This window comes from Accipiter gentilis, chromosome 4 (assembly GCF_929443795.1).
Source record: "Accipiter gentilis chromosome 4, bAccGen1.1, whole genome shotgun sequence".
Taxonomy (NCBI): Eukaryota; Metazoa; Chordata; class Aves; order Accipitriformes; family Accipitridae; genus Astur; species Astur gentilis.
Genome location: NC_064883.1, coordinates 1,472,089 through 1,492,635, shown reverse-complemented (window position 1 = coordinate 1,492,635; position 20,547 = coordinate 1,472,089).

The window sequence follows — 20,547 nt, the reverse complement described above, 5'->3', positions numbered from 1 at the left end:
GCCCTGAAAACTAATGCAGTTTTTCACTATCCCTCTGCAGCCTATCCACAGGCACAACAGCTTTGGGGATCTCTGCTTTCCCAGAGACTCAGCATGTCACGGTGCTCGCTCTCGGCAGAAGCTTTTTTCTGAAAAGGCAAACTTACGGCTCCTTCTCCCACAGGGAAGGTGCTAGCCCTGAAAACTAATGCAGTTTTTCACTATCCCTCTGCAGCCTATCCACAGGCACAACAGCTTTTGGGATCTCTGCTTTCCCAGAGACTCAGCATGTCACGGTGCTCACTCTCGCCAGAGCCTTTTTCTGAAAAGGCAAACTTACGGCTCCTTATCCCACAAGGAAGGTGCCAGCCCTGAAAGATCTTGCTGGTATTCACTATCCCTCTGCAGCCTATCTTTAGCCGCAACAGCTTTTGGGATCTCTGCTTTCCCAGAGACTCAGCATGTCATGGTGCTCGCTCTCGGCAGAAGCTTTTTTCTGAAAAGGCAAACTTACGGCTCCTTCTCCCACAGGGAAGGTGCCAGCCCTGAAAACTAATGCAGTTTTTCACTATCCCTCTGCAGCCTATCCACAGGCACAACAGCTTTGGGGATCTCTGCTTTCCCAGAGACTCAGCATGTCACGGTGCTCGCTCTCGGCAGAAGCTTTTTTCTGAAAAGGCAAACTTACGGCTCCTTCTCCCACAGGGAAGGTGCCAGCCCTGAAAACTAATGCAGTTTTTCACTATCCCTCTGCAGCCTATCCACAGGCACAACAGCTTTTGGGATCTCTGCTTTCCCAGAGACTCAGCATGTCACGGTGCTCGCTCTCGGCAGAAGCTTTTTTCTGAAAAGGCAAACTTACGGCTCCTTCTCCCACAGGGAAGGTGCTAGCCCTGAAAACTAATGCAGTTTTTCACTATCCCTCTGCAGCCTATCCACAGGCACAACAGCTTTTGGGATCTCTGCTTTCCCAGAGACTCAGCATGTCACGGTGCTCGCTCTCGGCAGAAGCTTTTTTCTGAAAAAGAAAACTTTCGGCTCCTTCTCCCTCAGGGAAGGTGCTAGCCCTGAAAACTAATGCAGTTTTTCACTATCCCTCTGCAGCCTATCCACAGGCACAACAGCTTTGGGGATCTCTGCTTTCCCAGAGACTCAGCATGTCACGGTGCTCGTTCTCGGCAGAAGCTTTTTCTGAGAAGGCAAAAGTGTGGCTCCTTCTCCCACAAGGAAGGTGCTAGCCCTGAAAGATCTTGCTGGTATTCACTATCCCTCTGCAGCCTATCCACAGGCGCAACAGCTTTTGGGATCTCTGCTTTCCCAGAGACTCAGCATGTCACGGTGCTCGCTCTCGGCAGAAGCTTTTTTCTGAAAATGAAAACTTATGGCTCCTTCTCCCACAGGGAAGGTGCCAGCCCTGAAAACTAATGCAGTTTTTCACTATCCCTCTGCAGCCTATCCACAGGCACAACAGCTTTGGGGATCTCTGCTTTCCCAGAGACTCAGCATGTCACGGTGCTCGCTCTCGGCAGAAGCTTTTTTCTGAAAAGGCAAACTTACGGCTCCTTCTCCCACAGGGAAGGTGCTAGCCCTGAAAACTAATGCAGTTTTTCACTATCCCTCTGCAGCCTATCCACAGGCACAACAGCTTTGGGGATCTCTGCTTTCCCAGAGACTCAGCATGTCACGGTGCTCGTTCTCGGCAGAAGCTTTTTCTGAGAAGGCAAAAGTGTGGCTCCTTCTCCCACAAGGAAGGTGCTAGCCCTGAAAGATCTTGCTGGTATTCACTATCCCTCTGCAGCCTATCCACAGGCGCAACAGCTTTTGGGATCTCTGCTTTCCCAGAGACTCAGCATGTCACGGTGCTCGCTCTCGGCAGAAGCTTTTTTCTGAAAAGGCAAACTTATGGCTCCTTCTCCCACAGGGAAGGTGCCAGCCCTGAAAACTAATGCAGTTTTTCACTATCCCTCTGCAGCCTATCCACAGGCACAACAGCTTTGGGGATCTCTGCTTTCCCAGAGACTCAGCATGTCACGGTGCTCGCTCTCGGCAGAAGCTTTTTTCTGAAAAGGCAAACTTACGGCTCCTTCTCCCACAGGGAAGGTGCTAGCCCTGAAAACTAATGCAGTTTTTCACTATCCCTCTGCAGCCTATCCACAGGCACAACAGCTTTGGGGATCTCTGCTTTCCCAGAGACTCAGCATGTCACGGTGCTCACTCTCGCCAGAGCCTTTTTCTGAAAAGGCAAACTTACGGCTCCTTCTCCCACAAGGAAGGTGCCAGCCCTGAAAGATCTTGCTGGTATTCACTATCCCTCTGCAGCCTATCTTTAGCCGCAACAGCACTAGGGATCTCTGCTTTCCCAGAGACTCAGCATGTCATGGTGCTCGCTCTCGGCAGAAGCTTTTTTCTGAAAAGGCAAACTTACGGCTCCTTCTCCCACAGGGAAGGTGCCAGCCCTGAAAACTAATGCAGTTTTTCACTATCCCTCTGCAGCCTATCCACAGGCACAACAGCTTTGGGGATCTCTGCTTTCCCAGAGACTCAGCATGTCACGGTGCTCGCTCTCGGCAGAAGCTTTTTTCTGAAAAGGCAAACTTACGGCTCCTTCTCCCACAGGGAAGGTGCCAGCCCTGAAAACTAATGCATTTTTTCACTATCCCTCTGCAGCCTATCCACAGGCACAACAGCTTTGGGGATCTCTGCTTTCCCAGAGACTCAGCATGTCACGGTGCTCGCTCTCGGCAGAAGCTTTTTTCTGAAAAAGAAAACTTTCGGCTCCTTCTCCCTCAGGGAAGGTGCTAGCCCTGAAAACTAATGCAGTTTTTCACTATCCCTCTGCAGCCTATCCACAGGCACAACAGCTTTGGGGATCTCTGCTTTCCCAGAGACTCAGCATGTCACGGTGCTCGCTCTCGGCAGAAGCTTTTTTCTGAAAAGGCAAACTTACGGCTCCTTCTCCCACAAGGAAGGTGCCAGCCCTGAAAACTAATGCAGTTTTTCACTATCCCTCTGCAGCCTATCCACAGGCACAACAGCTTTGGGGATCTCTGCTTTCCCAGAGACTCAGCATGTCACGGTGCTCGCTCTCGGCAGAAGCTTTTTTCTGAAAAGGCAAACTTACGGCTCCTTCTCCCACAGGGAAGGTGCCAGCCATGAAAACTAATGCAGTTTTTCACTATCCCTCTGCAGCCTATCCACAGGCACAACAGCTTTGGGGATCTCTGCTTTCCCAGAGACTCAGCATGTCACGGTGCTTGCTCTCGGCAGAAGCTTTTTTCTGAAAAGGCAAACTTACGGCTCCTTCTCCCACAGGGAAGGTGCCAGCCCTGAAAACTAATGCAGTTTTTCACTATCCCTCTGCAGCCTATCCACAGGCACAACAGCTTTTGGGATCTCTGCTTTCCCAGAGACTCAGCATGTCACGGTGCTCGCTCTCGGCAGAAGCTTTTTTCTGAAAAGGCAAACTTATGGCTCCTTCTCCCACAGGGAAGGTGCCAGCCCTGAAAACTAATGCAGTTTTTCACTATCCCCCTGCAGCCTATCCACAGGCACAACAGCTTTGGGGATCTCTGCTTTCCCAGAGACTCAGCATGTCACGGTGCTCGCTCTCGGCAGAAGCTTTTTTCTGAAAAAGAAAACTTTCGGCTCCTTCTCCCTCAGGGAAGGTGCTAGCCCTGAAAACTAATGCAGTTTTTCACTATCCCTCTGCAGCCTATCCACAGGCACAACAGCTTTGGGGATCTCTGCTTTCCCAGAGACTCAGCATGTCACGGTGCTCGTTCTCGGCAGAAGCTTTTTCTGAGAAGGCAAAAGTGTGGCTCCTTCTCCCACAAGGAAGGTGCTAGCCCTGAAAGATCTTGCTGGTATTCACTATCCCTCTGCAGCCTATCCACAGGCGCAACAGCTTTTGGGATCTCTGCTTTCCCAGAGACTCAGCATGTCACGGTGCTCGCTCTCGGCAGAAGCTTTTTTCTGAAAAGGCAAACTTATGGCTCCTTCTCCCACAGGGAAGGTGCCAGCCCTGAAAACTAATGCAGTTTTTCACTATCCCTCTGCAGCCTATCCACAGGCACAACAGCTTTGGGGATCTCTGCTTTCCCAGAGACTCAGCATGTCACGGTGCTCGCTCTCGGCAGAAGCTTTTTTCTGAAAAGGCAAACTTACGGCTCCTTCTCCCACAGGGAAGGTGCTAGCCCTGAAAACTAATGCAGTTTTTCACTATCCCTCTGCAGCCTATCCACAGGCACAACAGCTTTTGGGATCTCTGCTTTCCCAGAGACTCAGCATGTCACGGTGCTCACTCTCGCCAGAGCCTTTTTCTGAAAAGGCAAACTTACGGCTCCTTCTCCCACAAGGAAGGTGCCAGCCCTGAAAGATCTTGCTGGTATTCACTATCCCTCTGCAGCCTATCTTTAGCCGCAACAGCTTTTGGGATCTCTGCTTTCCCAGAGACTCAGCATGTCATGGTGCTCGCTCTCGGCAGAAGCTTTTTTCTGAAAAGGCAAACTTACGGCTCCTTCTCCCACAGGGAAGGTGCCAGCCCTGAAAACTAATGCAGTTTTTCACTATCCCTCTGCAGCCTATCCACAGGCACAACAGCTTTGGGGATCTCTGCTTTCCCAGAGACTCAGCATGTCACGGTGCTCGCTCTCGGCAGAAGCTTTTTTCTGAAAAGGCAAACTTACGGCTCCTTCTCCCACAGGGAAGGTGCCAGCCCTGAAAACTAATGCAGTTTTTCACTATCCCTCTGCAGCCTATCCACAGGCACAACAGCTTTTGGGATCTCTGCTTTCCCAGAGACTCAGCATGTCACGGTGCTCGCTCTCGGCAGAAGCTTTTTTCTGAAAAGGCAAACTTACGGCTCCTTCTCCCACAGGGAAGGTGCTAGCCCTGAAAACTAATGCAGTTTTTCACTATCCCTCTGCAGCCTATCCACAGGCACAACAGCTTTTGGGATATCTGCTTTCCCAGAGACTCAGCATGTCACGGTGCTCGCTCTCGGCAGAAGCTTTTTTCTGAAAAAGAAAACTTTCGGCTCCTTCTCCCTCAGGGAAGGTGCTAGCCCTGAAAACTAATGCAGTTTTTCACTATCCCTCTGCAGCCTATCCACAGGCACAACAGCTTTGGGGATCTCTGCTTTCCCAGAGACTCAGCATGTCACGGTGCTCGTTCTCGGCAGAAGCTTTTTCTGAGAAGGCAAAAGTGTGGCTCCTTCTCCCACAAGGAAGGTGCTAGCCCTGAAAGATCTTGCTGGTATTCACTATCCCTCTGCAGCCTATCCACAGGCACAACAGCTTTTGGGATCTCTGCTTTCCCAGAGACTCAGCATGTCACGGTGCTCGCTCTCGGCAGAAGCTTTTTTCTGAAAAGGCAAACTTATGGCTCCTTCTCCCACAGGGAAGGTGCCAGCCCTGAAAACTAATGCAGTTTTTCACTATCCCTCTGCAGCCTATCCACAGGCACAACAGCTTTGGGGATCTCTGCTTTCCCAGAGACTCAGCATGTCACGGTGCTCGCTCTCGGCAGAAGCTTTTTTCTGAAAAGGCAAACTTACGGCTCCTTCTCCCACAGGGAAGGTGCTAGCCCTGAAAACTAATGCAGTTTTTCACTATCCCTCTGCAGCCTATCCACAGGCACAACAGCTTTGGGGATCTCTGCTTTCCCAGAGACTCAGCATGTCACGGTGCTCGCTCTCGGCAGAAGCTTTTTTCTGAAAAAGAAAACTTTCGGCTCCTTCTCCCTCAGGGAAGGTGCTAGCCCTGAAAACTAATGCAGTTTTTCACTATCCCTCTGCAGCCTATCCACAGGCACAACAGCTTTGGGGATCTCTGCTTTCCCAGAGACTCAGCATGTCACGGTGCTCGTTCTAGACAGAAGCTTTTTCTGAGAAGGCAAAAGTGTGGCTCCTTCTCCCACAAGGAAGGTGCTAGCCCTGAAAGATCTTGCTGGTATTCACTATCCCTCTGCAGCCTATCCACAGGCGCAACAGCTTTTGGGATCTCTGCTTTCCCAGAGACTCAGCATGTCACGGTGCTCGCTCTCGGCAGAAGCTTTTTTCTGAAAAGGCAAACTTATGGCTCCTTCTCCCACAGGGAAGGTGCCAGCCCTGAAAACTAATGCAGTTTTTCACTATCCCTCTGCAGCCTATCCACAGGCACAACAGCTTTGGGGATCTCTGCTTTCCCAGAGACTCAGCATGTCACGGTGCTCGCTCTCGGCAGAAGCTTTTTTCTGAAAAGGCAAACTTACGGCTCCTTCTCCCACAGGGAAGGTGCTAGCCCTGAAAACTAATGCAGTTTTTCACTATCCCTCTGCAGCCTATCCACAGGCACAACAGCTTTGGGGATCTCTGCTTTCCCAGAGACTCAGCATGTCACGGTGCTCACTCTCGCCAGAGCCTTTTTCTGAAAAGGCAAACTTACGGCTCCTTCTCCCACAAGGAAGGTGCCAGCCCTGAAAGATCTTGCTGGTATTCACTATCCCTCTGCAGCCTATCTTTAGCCGCAACAGCACTGGGGATCTCTGCTTTCCCAGAGACTCAGCATGTCATGGTGCTCGCTCTCGGCAGAAGCTTTTTTCTGAAAAGGCAAACTTACGGCTCCTTCTCCCACAGGGAAGGTGCCAGCCCTGAAAACTAATGCAGTTTTTCACTATCCCTCTGCAGCCTATCCACAGGCACAACAGCTTTGGGGATCTCTGCTTTCCCAGAGACTCAGCATGTCACGGTGCTCGCTCTCGGCAGAAGCTTTTTTCTGAAAAGGCAAACTTACGGCTCCTTCTCCCACAGGGAAGGTGCCAGCCCTGAAAACTAATGCATTTTTTCACTATCCCTCTGCAGCCTATCCACAGGCACAACAGCTTTGGGGATCTCTGCTTTCCCAGAGACTCAGCATGTCACGGTGCTCGCTCTCGGCAGAAGCTTTTTTCTGAAAAAGAAAACTTTCGGCTCCTTCTCCCTCAGGGAAGGTGCTAGCCCTGAAAACTAATGCAGTTTTTCACTATCCCTCTGCAGCCTATCCACAGGCACAACAGCTTTGGGGATCTCTGCTTTCCCAGAGACTCAGCATGTCACGGTGCTCGCTCTCGGCAGAAGCTTTTTTCTGAAAAGGCAAACTTACGGCTCCTTCTCCCACAAGGAAGGTGCCAGCCCTGAAAACTAATGCAGTTTTTCACTATCCCTCTGCAGCCTATCCACAGGCACAACAGCTTTGGGGATCTCTGCTTTCCCAGAGACTCAGCATGTCACGGTGCTCGCTCTCGGCAGAAGCTTTTTTCTGAAAAGGCAAACTTACGGCTCCTTCTCCCACAGGGAAGGTGCCAGCCATGAAAACTAATGCAGTTTTTCACTATCCCTCTGCAGCCTATCCACAGGCACAACAGCTTTGGGGATCTCTGCTTTCCCAGAGACTCAGCATGTCACGGTGCTTGCTCTCGGCAGAAGCTTTTTTCTGAAAAGGCAAACTTACGGCTCCTTCTCCCACAGGGAAGGTGCCAGCCCTGAAAACTAATGCAGTTTTTCACTATCCCTCTGCAGCCTATCCACAGGCACAACAGCTTTTGGGATCTCTGCTTTCCCAGAGACTCAGCATGTCACGGTGCTCGCTCTCGGCAGAAGCTTTTTTCTGAAAAGGCAAACTTACGGCTCCTTCTCCCACAGGGAAGGTGCCAGCCCTGAAAACTAATGCAGTTTTTCACTATCCCTCTGCAGCCTATCCACAGGCACAACAGCTTTGGGGATCTCTGCTTTCCCAGAGACTCAGCATGTCACGGTGCTCGCTCTCGGCAGAAGCTTTTTTCTGAAAAAGAAAACTTTCGGCTCCTTCTCCCTCAGGGAAGGTGCTAGCCCTGAAAACTAATGCAGTTTTTCACTATCCCTCTGCAGCCTATCCACAGGCACAACAGCTTTGGGGATCTCTGCTTTCCCAGAGACTCAGCATGTCACGGTGCTCGTTCTCGGCAGAAGCTTTTTCTGAGAAGGCAAAAGTGTGGCTCCTTCTCGCACAAGGAAGGTGCTAGCCCTGAAAGATCTTGCTGGTATTCACTATCCCTCTGCAGCCTATCCACAGGCGCAACAGCTTTTGGGATCTCTGCTTTCCCAGAGACTCAGCATGTCACGGTGCTCGCTCTCGGCAGAAGCTTTTTTCTGAAAAGGCAAACTTATGGCTCCTTCTCCCACAGGGAAGGTGCCAGCCCTGAAAACTAATGCAGTTTTTCACTATCCCTCTGCAGCCTATCCACAGGCACAACAGCTTTGGGGATCTCTGCTTTCCCAGAGACTCAGCATGTCACGGTGCTCGCTCTCGGCAGAAGCTTTTTTCTGAAAAGGCAAACTTACGGCTCCTTCTCCCACAAGGAAGGTGCCAGCCCTGAAAACTAATGCAGTTTTTCACTATCCCTCTGCAGCCTATCCACAGGCACAACAGCTTTGGGGATCTCTGCTTTCCCAGAGACTCAGCATGTCACGGTGCTCGCTCTCGGCAGAAGCTTTTTTCTGAAAAGGCAAACTTACGGCTCCTTCTCCCACAGGGAAGGTGCCAGCCATGAAAACTAATGCAGTTTTTCACTATCCCTCTGCAGCCTATCCACAGGCACAACAGCTTTGGGGATCTCTGCTTTCCCAGAGACTCAGCATGTCACGGTGCTCGCTCTCGGCAGAAGCTTTTTTCTGAAAAGGCAAACTTACGGCTCCTTCTCCCACAGGGAAGGTGCCAGCCCTGAAAACTAATGCAGTTTTTCACTATCCCTCTGCAGCCTATCCACAGGCACAACAGCTTTTGGGATCTCTGCTTTCCCAGAGACTCAGCATGTCACGGTGCTCGCTCTCGGCAGAAGCTTTTTTCTGAAAAGGCAAACTTACGGCTCCTTCTCCCACAGGGAAGGTGCCAGCCCTGAAAACTAATGCAGTTTTTCACTATCCCCCTGCAGCCTATCCACAGGCACAACAGCTTTGGGGATCTCTGCTTTCCCAGAGACTCAGCATGTCACGGTGCTCGCTCTCGGCAGAAGCTTTTTTCTGAAAAAGAAAACTTTCGGCTCCTTCTCCCTCAGGGAAGGTGCTAGCCCTGAAAACTAATGCAGTTTTTCACTATCCCTCTGCAGCCTATCCACAGGCACAACAGCTTTGGGGATCTCTGCTTTCCCAGAGACTCAGCATGTCACGGTGCTCGTTCTCGGCAGAAGCTTTTTCTGAGAAGGCAAAAGTGTGGCTCCTTCTCCCACAAGGAAGGTGCTAGCCCTGAAAGATCTTGCTGGTATTCACTATCCCTCTGCAGCCTATCCACAGGCGCAACAGCTTTTGGGATCTCTGCTTTCCCAGAGACTCAGCATGTCACGGTGCTCGCTCTCGGCAGAAGCTTTTTTCTGAAAAGGCAAACTTATGGCTCCTTCTCCCACAGGGAAGGTGCCAGCCCTGAAAACTAATGCAGTTTTTCACTATCCCTCTGCAGCCTATCCACAGGCACAACAGCTTTTGGGATCTCTGCTTTCCCAGAGACTCAGCATGTCACGGTGCTCACTCTCGCCAGAGCCTTTTTCTGAAAAGGCAAACTTACGGCTCCTTCTCCCACAAGGAAGGTGCCAGCCCTGAAAGATCTTGCTGGTATTCACTATCCCTCTGCAGCCTATCTTTAGCCGCAACAGCTTTTGGGATCTCTGCTTTCCCAGAGACTCAGCATGTCATGGTGCTCGCTCTCGGCAGAAGCTTTTTTCTGAAAAGGCAAACTTACGGCTCCTTCTCCCACAGGGAAGGTGCCAGCCCTGAAAACTAATGCAGTTTTTCACTATCCCTCTGCAGCCTATCCACAGGCACAACAGCTTTGGGGATCTCTGCTTTCCCAGAGACTCAGCATGTCACGGTGCTCGCTCTCGGCAGAAGCTTTTTTCTGAAAAGGCAAACTTACGGCTCCTTCTCCCACAGGGAAGGTGCCAGCCCTGAAAACTAATGCAGTTTTTCACTATCCCTCTGCAGCCTATCCACAGGCACAACAGCTTTTGGGATCTCTGCTTTCCCAGAGACTCAGCATGTCACGGTGCTCGCTCTCGGCAGAAGCTTTTTTCTGAAAAGGCAAACTTACGGCTCCTTCTCCCACAGGGAAGGTGCTAGCCCTGAAAACTAATGCAGTTTTTCACTATCCCTCTGCAGCCTATCCACAGGCACAACAGCTTTGGGGATCTCTGCTTTCCCAGAGACTCAGCATGTCACGGTGCTCGCTCTCGGCAGAAGCTTTTTTCTGAAAAAGAAAACTTTCGGCTCCTTCTCCCTCAGGGAAGGTGCTAGCCCTGAAAACTAATGCAGTTTTTCACTATCCCTCTGCAGCCTATCCACAGGCACAACAGCTTTGGGGATCTCTGCTTTCCCAGAGACTCAGCATGTCACGGTGCTCGCTCTCGGCAGAAGCTTTTTTCTGAAAAGGCAAACTTTCGGCTCCTTCTCCCTCAGGGAAGGTGCCAGCCCTGAAAACTAATGCAGTTTTTCACTATCCCTCTGCAGCCTATCCACAGGCACAACAGCTTTGGGGATCTCTGCTTTCCCAGAGACTCAGCATGTCACGGTGCTCGCTCTCGGCAGAAGCTTTTTTCTGAAAAGGCAAACTTACGGCTCCTTCTCCCACAGGGAAGGTGCCAGCCCTGAAAACTAATGCAGTTTTTCACTATCCCTCTGCAGCCTATCCACAGGCACAACAGCTTTTGGGATCTCTGCTTTCCCAGAGACTCAGCATGTCACGGTGCTCGCTCTCGGCAGAAGCTTTTTTCTGAAAAGGCAAACTTACGGCTCCTTCTCCCACAGGGAAGGTGCCAGCCCTGAAAACTAATGCAGTTTTTCACTATCCCTCTGCAGCCTATCCACAGGCACAACAGCTTTTGGGATCTCTGCTTTCCCAGAGACTCAGCATGTCACGGTGCTCGCTCTCGGCAGAAGCTTTTTTCTGAAAAGGCAAACTTACGGCTCCTTCTCCCACAGGGAAGGTGCTAGCCCTGAAAACTAATGCAGTTTTTCACTATCCCTCTGCAGCCTATCCACAGGCACAACAGCTTTTGGGATATCTGCTTTCCCAGAGACTCAGCATGTCACGGTGCTCACTCTCGCCAGAGCCTTTTTCTGAAAAGGCAAACTTACGGCTCCTTCTCCCACAAGGAAGGTGCCAGCCCTGAAAGATCTTGCTGGTATTCACTATCCCTCTGCAGCCTATCTTTAGCCGCAACAGCTTTTGGGATCTCTGCTTTCCCAGAGACTCAGCATGTCATGGTGCTCGCTCTCGGCAGAAGCTTTTTTCTGAAAAGGCAAACTTACGGCTCCTTCTCCCACAGGGAAGGTGCCAGCCCTGAAAACTAATGCAGTTTTTCACTATCCCTCTGCAGCCTATCCACAGGCACAACAGCTTTGGGGATCTCTGCTTTCCCAGAGACTCAGCATGTCACGGTGCTCGCTCTCGGCAGAAGCTTTTTTCTGAAAAGGCAAACTTACGGCTCCTTCTCCCACAGGGAAGGTGCCAGCCCTGAAAACTAATGCAGTTTTTCACTATCCCTCTGCAGCCTATCCACAGGCACAACAGCTTTGGGGATCTCTGCTTTCCCAGAGACTCAGCATGTCACGGTGCTCGCTCTCGGCAGAAGCTTTTTTCTGAAAAGGCAAACTTACGGCTCCTTCTCCCACAGGGAAGGTGCCAGCCCTGAAAACTAATGCATTTTTTCACTATCCCTCTGCAGCCTATCCACAGGCACAACAGCTCTGGGGATCTCTGCTTTCCCAGAGACTCAGCATGTCACGGTGCTCGCTCTCGGCAGAAGCTTTTTTCTGAAAAGGCAAACTTACGGCTCCTTCTCCCACAGGGAAGGTGCCAGCCCTGAAAACTAATGCAGTTTTTCACTATCCCTCTGCAGCCTATCCACAGGCACAACAGCTTTGGGGATCTCTGCTTTCCCAGAGACTCAGCATGTCACGGTGCTCGCTCTCGGCAGAAGCTTTTTTCTGAAAAAGAAAACTTTCGGCTCCTTCTCCCACAGGGAAGGTGCCAGCCCTGAAAACTAATGCAGTTTTTCACTATCCCTCTGCAGCCTATCCACAGGCACAACAGCTTTGGGGATCTCTGCTTTCCCAGAGACTCAGCATGTCACGGTGCTGGTTCTCGGCAGAAGCTTTTTCTGAGAAGGCAAACGTCTGGCTCCTTCTCCCACAAGGAAGGTGCTAGCCCTGAAAGATCTTGCTGGTATTCACTATCCCTCTGCAGCCTATCCACAGGCACAACAGCACTGGGGATCTCTGCTTTCCCTGAGACTCAGCATCTCACGGTGCTCGTTATCGGCAGAAGCTTTTTTCTGAAAAGGCAAACGTCTGGCTCCTTCTCCAGCAAGGCAAGTGCCAGGCCTGAAAGATTTTGTGGTCTTCACCGCCACCTGCAGCCTATCCACAGGCACAACAGCACTGGGGATCCTTTAGCCGCAGCAGCACTGGGGATCTCTGCTATCCCAGAGACTCAGCATGTCACGGTGCTCGCTCTCGGCAGAAGCTTTTTCTGAGAAGGCAAAAGTGTGGCTCCTTCTCCCACAAGGAAGGTGCTAGCCCTGAAAGATCTTGCTGGTATTCACTATCCCTCTGCAGCCTATCCACAGGCACAACAGCTTTGGGGATCTCTGCTTTCCCAGAGACTCAGCATGTCACGGTGCTCGCTCTCGGCAGAAGCTTTTTTCTGAAAAGGCAAACTTACGGCTCCTTCTCCCACAGGGAAGGTGCCAGCCCTGAAAACTAATGCAGTTTTTCACTATCCCTCTGCAGCCTATCCACAGGCACAACAGCTTTGGGGATCTCTGCTTTCCCAGAGACTCAGCATGTCACGGTGCTCGCTCTCGGCAGAAGCTTTTTTCTGAAAAAGAAAACTTTCGGCTCCTTCTCCCTCAGGGAAGGTGCTAGCCCTGAAAACTAATGCAGTTTTTCACTATCCCTCTGCAGCCTATCCACAGGCACAACAGCTTTGGGGATCTCTGCTTTCCCAGAGACTCAGCATGTCACGGTGCTCGTTCTCGGCAGAAGCTTTTTCTGAGAAGGCAAAAGTGTGGCTCCTTCTCCCACAAGGAAGGTGCTAGCCCTGAAAGATCTTGCTGGTATTCACTATCCCTCTGCAGCCTATCCACAGGCGCAACAGCTTTTGGGATCTCTGCTTTCCCAGAGACTCAGCATGTCACGGTGCTCGCTCTCGGCAGAAGCTTTTTTCTGAAAAGGCAAACTTATGGCTCCTTCTCCCACAGGGAAGGTGCCAGCCCTGAAAACTAATGCAGTTTTTCACTATCCCTCTGCAGCCTATCCACAGGCACAACAGCTTTGGGGATCTCTGCTTTCCCAGAGACTCAGCATGTCACGGTGCTCGCTCTCGGCAGAAGCTTTTTTCTGAAAAGGCAAACTTACGGCTCCTTCTCCCACAGGGAAGGTGCTAGCCCTGAAAACTAATGCAGTTTTTCACTATCCCTCTGCAGCCTATCCACAGGCACAACAGCTTTTGGGATCTCTGCTTTCCCAGAGACTCAGCATGTCACGGTGCTCACTCTCGCCAGAGCCTTTTTCTGAAAAGGCAAACTTACGGCTCCTTCTCCCACAAGGAAGGTGCCAGCCCTGAAAGATCTTGCTGGTATTCACTATCCCTCTGCAGCCTATCTTTAGCCGCAACAGCTTTTGGGATCTCTGCTTTCCCAGAGACTCAGCATGTCATGGTGCTCGCTCTCGGCAGAAGCTTTTTTCTGAAAAGGCAAACTTACGGCTCCTTCTCCCACAGGGAAGGTGCCAGCCCTGAAAACTAATGCAGTTTTTCACTATCCCTCTGCAGCCTATCCACAGGCACAACAGCTTTGGGGATCTCTGCTTTCCCAGAGACTCAGCATGTCACGGTGCTCGCTCTCGGCAGAAGCTTTTTTCTGAAAAGGCAAACTTACGGCTCCTTCTCCCACAGGGAAGGTGCCAGCCCTGAAAACTAATGCAGTTTTTCACTATCCCTCTGCAGCCTATCCACAGGCACAACAGCTTTTGGGATCTCTGCTTTCCCAGAGACTCAGCATGTCACGGTGCTCGCTCTCGGCAGAAGCTTTTTTCTGAAAAGGCAAACTTACGGCTCCTTCTCCCACAGGGAAGGTGCTAGCCCTGAAAACTAATGCAGTTTTTCACTATCCCTCTGCAGCCTATCCACAGGCACAACAGCTTTTGGGATCTCTGCTTTCCCAGAGACTCAGCATGTCACGGTGCTCGCTCTCGGCAGAAGCTTTTTTCTGAAAAAGAAAACTTTCGGCTCCTTCTCCCTCAGGGAAGGTGCTAGCCCTGAAAACTAATGCAGTTTTTCACTATCCCTCTGCAGCCTATCCACAGGCACAACAGCTTTGGGGATCTCTGCTTTCCCAGAGACTCAGCATGTCACGGTGCTCGTTCTCGGCAGAAGCTTTTTCTGAGAAGGCAAAAGTGTGGCTCCTTCTCGCACAAGGAAGGTGCTAGCCCTGAAAGATCTTGCTGGTATTCACTATCCCTCTGCAGCCTATCCACAGGCGCAACAGCTTTGGGGATCTCTGCTTTCCCAGAGACTCAGCATGTCACGGTGCTCGCTCTCGGCAGAAGCTTTTTTCTGAAAAGGCAAACTTATGGCTCCTTCTCCCACAGGGAAGGTGCCAGCCCTGAAAACTAATGCAGTTTTTCACTATCCCTCTGCAGCCTATCCACAGGCACAACAGCTTTGGGGATCTCTGCTTTCCCAGAGACTCAGCATGTCACGGTGCTCGTTCTCGGCAGAAGCTTTTTTCTGAAAAGGCAAACTTACGGCTCCTTCTCCCACAAGGAAGGTGCCAGCCCTGAAAACTAATGCAGTTTTTCACTATCCCTCTGCAGCCTATCCACAGGCACAACAGCTTTGGGGATCTCTGCTTTCCCAGAGACTCAGCATGTCACGGTGCTCGCTCTCGGCAGAAGCTTTTTTCTGAAAAGGCAAACTTACGGCTCCTTCTCCCACAGGGAAGGTGCCAGCCAAGAAAACTAATGCAGTTTTTCACTATCCCTCTGCAGCCTATCCACAGGCACAACAGCTTTGGGGATCTCTGCTTTCCCAGAGACTCAGCATGTCACGGTGCTCGCTCTCGGCAGAAGCTTTTTTCTGAAAAGGCAAACTTACGGCTCCTTCTCCCACAGGGAAGGTGCCAGCCCTGAAAACTAATGCAGTTTTTCACTATCCCTCTGCAGCCTATCCACAGGCACAACAGCTTTTGGGATCTCTGCTTTCCCAGAGACTCAGCATGTCACGGTGCTCGCTCTCGGCAGAAGCTTTTTTCTGAAAAGGCAAACTTACGGCTCCTTCTCCCACAGGGAAGGTGCCAGCCCTGAAAACTAATGCAGTTTTTCACTATCCCCCTGCAGCCTATCCACAGGCACAACAGCTTTGGGGATCTCTGCTTTCCCAGAGACTCAGCATGTCACGGTGCTCGCTCTCGGCAGAAGCTTTTTTCTGAAAAAGAAAACTTTCGGCTCCTTCTCCCTCAGGGAAGGTGCTAGCCCTGAAAACTAATGCAGTTTTTCACTATCCCTCTGCAGCCTATCCACAGGCACAACAGCTTTGGGGATCTCTGCTTTCCCAGAGACTCAGCATGTCACGGTGCTCGCTCTCGGCAGAAGCTTTTTTCTGAAAAGGCAAACTTACGGCTCCTTCTCCCACAGGGAAGGTGCCAGCCCTGAAAACTAATGCAGTTTTTCACTATCCCTCTGCAGCCTATCCACAGGCACAACAGCTTTGGGGATCTCTGCTTTCCCAGAGACTCAGCATGTCACGGTGCTCGCTCTCGGCAGAAGCTTTTTTCTGAAAAGGCAAACTTACGGCTCCTTCTCCCACAGGGAAGGTGCTAGCCCTGAAAACTAATGCAGTTTTTCACTATCCCTCTGCAGCCTATCCACAGGCACAACAGCTTTTGGGATATCTGCTTTCCCAGAGACTCAGCATGTCACGGTGCTCACTCTCGCCAGAGCCTTTTTCTGAAAAGGCAAACTTACGGCTCCTTCTCCCACAAGGAAGGTGCCAGCCCTGAAAGATCTTGCTGGTATTCACTATCCCTCTGCAGCCTATCTTTAGCCGCAACAGCTTTTGGGATCTCTGCTTTCCCAGAGACTCAGCATGTCACGGTGCTCGCTCTCGGCAGAAGCTTTTTTCTGAAAAGGCAAACTTACGGCTCCTTCTCCCACAGGGAAGGTGCCAGCCCTGAAAACTAATGCAGTTTTTCACTATCCCTCTGCAGCCTATCCACAGGCACAACAGCTTTTGGGATCTCTGCTTTCCCAGAGACTCAGCATGTCACGGTGCTCGCTCTCGGCAGAAGCTTTTTTCTGAAAAGGCAAACTTACGGCTCCTTCTCCCACAGGGAAGGTGCTAGCCCTGAAAACTAATGCAGTTTTTCACTATCCCTCTGCAGCCTATCCACAGGCACAACAGCTTTTGGGATCTCTGCTTTCCCAGAGACTCAGCATGTCCTGGTGCTCGCTCTCGGCAGAAGCTTTTTTCTGAAAAAGAAAACTTTCGGCTCCTTCTCCCTCAGGGAAGGTGCTAGCCCTGAAAACTAATGCAATTTTTCACTATCCCTCTGCAGCCTATCCACAGGCACAACAGCTTTGGGGATCTCTGCTTTCCCAGAGACTCAGCATGTCACGGTGCTCGCTCTCGGCAGAAGCTTTTTTCTGAAAAGGCAAACTTACGGCTCCTTCTCCCACAAGGAAGGTGCCAGCCCTGAAAACTAATGCAGTTTTTCACTATCCCTCTGCAGCCTATCCACAGGCACAACAGCTTTGGGGATCTCTGCTTTCCCAGAGACTCAGCATGTCACGGTGCTCGCTCTCGGCAGAAGCTTTTTTCTGAAAAGGCAAACTTACGGCTCCTTCTCCCACAGGGAAGGTGCCAGCCCTGAAAACTAATGCAGTTTTTCACTATCCCTCTGCAGCCTATCCACAGGCACAACAGCTTTGGGGATCTCTGCTTTCCCAGAGACTCAGCATGTCACGGTGCTCGCTCTCGTCAGAAGCTTTTTTCTGAAAAGGCAAACTTACGGCTCCTTCTCCCACAGGGAAGGTGCCAGCCCTGAAAACTAATGCAGTTTTTCACTATCCCTCTGCAGCCTATCCACAGGCACAACAGCTTTTGGGATCTCTGCTTTCCCAGAGACTCAGCATGTCACGGTGCTCGCTCTCGGCAGAAGCTTTTTTCTGAAAAGGCAAACTTACGGCTCCTTCTCCCACAGGGAAGGTGCCAGCCCTGAAAACTAATGCAGTTTTTCACTATCCCCCTGCAGCCTATCCACAGGCACAACAGCTTTGGGGATCTCTGCTTTCCCAGAGACTCAGCATGTCACGGTGCTCGCTCTCGGCAGAAGCTTTTTTCTGAAAAAGAAAACTTTCGGCTCCTTCTCCCTCAGGGAAGGTGCTAGCCCTGAAAACTAATGCAGTTTTTCACTATCCCTCTGCAGCCTATCCACAGGCACAACAGCTTTTGGGATCTCTGCTTTCCCAGAGACTCAGCATGTCACGGTGCTCGTTCTCGGCAGAAGCTTTTTCTGAGAAGGCAAAAGTGTGGCGCCTTCTCCCACAAGGAAGGTGCTAGCCCTGAAAGATCTTGCTGGTATTCACTATCCCTCTGCAGCCTATCCACAGGCGCAACAGCTTTTGGGATCTCTGCTTTCCCAGAGACTCAGCATGTCACGGTGCTCGCTCTCGGCAGAAGCTTTTTTCTGAAAAGGCAAACTTATGGCTCCTTCTCCCACAGGGAAGGTGCCAGCCCTGAAAACTAATGCAGTTTTTCACTATCCCTCTGCAGCCTATCCACAGGCACAACAGCTTTGGGGATCTCTGCTTTCCCAGAGACTCAGCATGTCACGGTGCTCGCTCTCGGCAGAAGCTTTTTTCTGAAAAGGCAAACTTACGGCTCCTTCTCCCACAGGGAAGGTGCTAGCCCTGAAAACTAATGCAGTTTTTCACTATCCCTCTGCAGCCTATCCACAGGCACAACAGCTTTTGGGATCTCTGCTTTCCCAGAGACTCAGCATGTCACGGTGCTCGCTCTCGGCAGAAGCTTTTTTCTGAAAAAGAAAACTTTCGGCTCCTTCTCCCTCAGGGAAGGTGCTAGCCCTGAAAACTAATGCAGTTTTTCACTATCCCTCTGCAGCCTATCCACAGGCACAACAGCTTTGGGGATCTCTGCTTTCCCAGAGACTCAGCATGTCACGGTGCTCGCTCTCGGCAGAAGCTTTTTTCTGAAAAGGCAAACTTACGGCTCCTTCTCCCACAAGGAAGGTGCCAGCCCTGAAAACTAATGCAGTTTTTCACTATCCCTCTGCAGCCTATCCACAGGCACAACAGCTTTGGGGATCTCTGCTTTCCCAGAGACTCAGCATGTCACGGTGCTCGCTCTCGGCAGAAGCTTTTTTCTGAAAAGGCAAACTTACGGCTCCTTCTCCCACAGGGAAGGTGCCAGCCATGAAAACTAATGCAGTTTTTCACTATCCCTCTGCAGCCTATCCACAGGCACAACAGCTTTGGGGATCTCTGCTTTCCCAGAGACTCAGCATGTCACGGTGCTCGCTCTCGGCAGAAGCTTTTTTCTGAAAAGGCAAACTTACGGCTCCTTCTCCCACAGGGAAGGTGCCAGCCCTGAAAACTAATGCAGTTTTTCACTATCCCTCTGCAGCCTATCCACAGGCACAACAGCTTTTGGGATCTCTGCTTTCCCAGAGACTCAGCATGTCACGGTGCTCGCTCTCGGCAGAAGCTTTTTTCTGAAAAGGCAAACTTACGGCTCCTTCTCCCACAGGGAAGGTGCCAGCCCTGAAAACTAATGCAGTTTTTCACTATCCCCCTGCAGCCTATCCACAGGCACAACAGCTTTGGGGATCTCTGCTTTCCCAGAGACTCAGCATGTCACGGTGCTCGCTCTCGGCAGAAGCTTTTTTCTGAAAAAGAAAACTTTCGGCTCCTTCTCCCTCAGGGAAGGTGCTAGCCCTGAAAACTAATGCAGTTTTTCACTATCCCTCTGCAGCCTATCCACAGGCACAACAGCTTTGGGGATCTCTGCTTTCCCAGAGACTCAGCATGTCACGGTGCTCGTTCTCGGCAGAAGCTTTTTCTGAGAAGGCAAAAGTGTGGCTCCTTCTCCCACAAGGAAGGTGCTAGCCCTGAAAGATCTTGCTGGTATTCACTATCCCTCTGCAGCCTATCCACAGGCGCAACAGCTTTTGGGATCTCTGCTTTCCCAGAGACTCAGCATGTCACGGTGCTCGCTCTCGGCAGAAGCTTTTTTCTGAAAAGGCAAACTTATGGCTCCTTCTCCCACAGGGAAGGTGCCAGCCCTGAAAACTAATGCAGTTTTTCACTATCCCTCTGCAGCCTATCCACAGGCACAACAGCTTTGGGGATCTCTGCTTTCCCAGAGACTCAGCATGTCACGGTGCTCGCTCTCGGCAGAAGCTTTTTTCTGAAAAGGCAAACTTACGGCTCCTTCTCCCACAGGGAAGGTGCTAGCCCTGAAAACTAATGCAGTTTTTCACTATCCCTCTGCAGCCTATCCACAGGCACAACAGCTTTTGGGATCTCTGCTTTCCCAGAGACTCAGCATGTCACGGTGCTCACTCTCGCCAGAGCCTTTTTCTGAAAAGGCAAACTTACGGCTCCTTCTCCCACAAGGAAGGTGCCAGCCCTGAAAGATCTTGCTGGTATTCACTATCCCTCTGCAGCCTATCTTTAGCCGCAACAGCTTTTGGGATCTCTGCTTTCCCAGAGACTCAGCATGTCATGGTGCTCGCTCTCGGCAGAAGCTTTTTTCTGAAAAGGCAAACTTACGGCTCCTTCTCCCACAGGGAAGGTGCCAGCCCTGAAAACTAATGCAGTTTTTCACTATCCCTCTGCAGCCTATCCACAGGCACAACAGCTTTGGGGATCTCTGCTTTCCCAGAGACTCAGCATGTCACGGTGCTCGCTCTCGGCTGAAGCTTTTTTCTGAAAAGGCAAACTTACGGCTCCTTCTCCCACAGGGAAGGTGCCAGCCCTGAAAACTAATGCAGTTTTTCACTATCCCTCTGCAGCCTATCCACAGGCACAACAGCTTTTGGGATCTCTGCTTTCCCAGAGACTCAGCATGTCACGGTGCTCGCTCTCGGCAGAAGCTTTTTTCTGAAAAGGCAAACTTACGGCTCCTTCTCCCACAGGGAAGGTGCCAGCCCTGAAAACTAATGCAGTTTTTCACTATCCCTCTGCAGCCTATCCACAGGCACAACAGCTTTTGGGATCTCTGCTTTCCCAGAGACTCAGCATGTCACGGTGCTCGCTCTCGGCAGAAGCTTTTTTCTGAAAAGGCAAACTTACGGCTCCTTCTCCCACAGGGAAGGTGCTAGCCCTGAAAACTAATGCAGTTTTTCACTATCCCTCTGCAGCCTATCCACAGGCACAACAGCTTTTGGGATCTCTGCTTTCCCAGAGACTCAGCATGTCACGGTGCTCGCTCTCGGCAGAAGCTTTTTTCTGAAAAAGAAAACTTTCGGCTCCTTCTCCCTCAGGGAAGGTGCTAGCCCTGAAAACTA